The sequence below is a fragment of the Etheostoma spectabile genome, chromosome 2 (genome assembly GCF_008692095.1).
Source record: "Etheostoma spectabile isolate EspeVRDwgs_2016 chromosome 2, UIUC_Espe_1.0, whole genome shotgun sequence".
Taxonomy (NCBI): domain Eukaryota; kingdom Metazoa; phylum Chordata; class Actinopteri; order Perciformes; family Percidae; genus Etheostoma; species Etheostoma spectabile.
Window position 1 is genome coordinate 26,282,249 of NC_045734.1, and position 563 is coordinate 26,282,811.

Consider the following 563-nt stretch of genomic DNA (forward strand, 5'->3'; position numbering starts at 1 on the left):
GCGGTTGTCTCCGTCATGCTGCCTGGCTCTGTACCCAAGCATCGAAACCCTGTACCGTGGTTAGCTTCTGTTTTGGGGATAGGGGGGCTTGGCGCTCTCCTTCACCTTGTTAAGGTTAGCCTCCTTGTGTTTGTTTCTCAAATGTAGGCTACTTTCAAATTCATGGGACGTTTCTCTGTAATAAACTGTCCACATATTTTACCACCTTTTACTGCAAGGCACTTGCTTTTATCTGACACATTCATAATCAAATAAGCTTTCTTCAGACTTTCAGTACCGCCATGATGCCAGGCGAGGGGCACTGACTATGTTTGTTGTGTTCAATTTTACATGGAATGTCAGAACTTCTGGGTTCACAGTCGGAAACTATACATGTCTACGGGAAATGTCACCGTCGAGAAGATATAACGTTATTTGCTCTATGAAAGACATTGACAAAGACGAAACCTAAAAGACATTTATTTGATCATTTTAACCAAGATTATTTTTGGCACCTATAGCACATTGCTATCGACCCCGAAACAGCTGGCGTCGAGACCTGGACGCTGACGTCAAGAGAACAG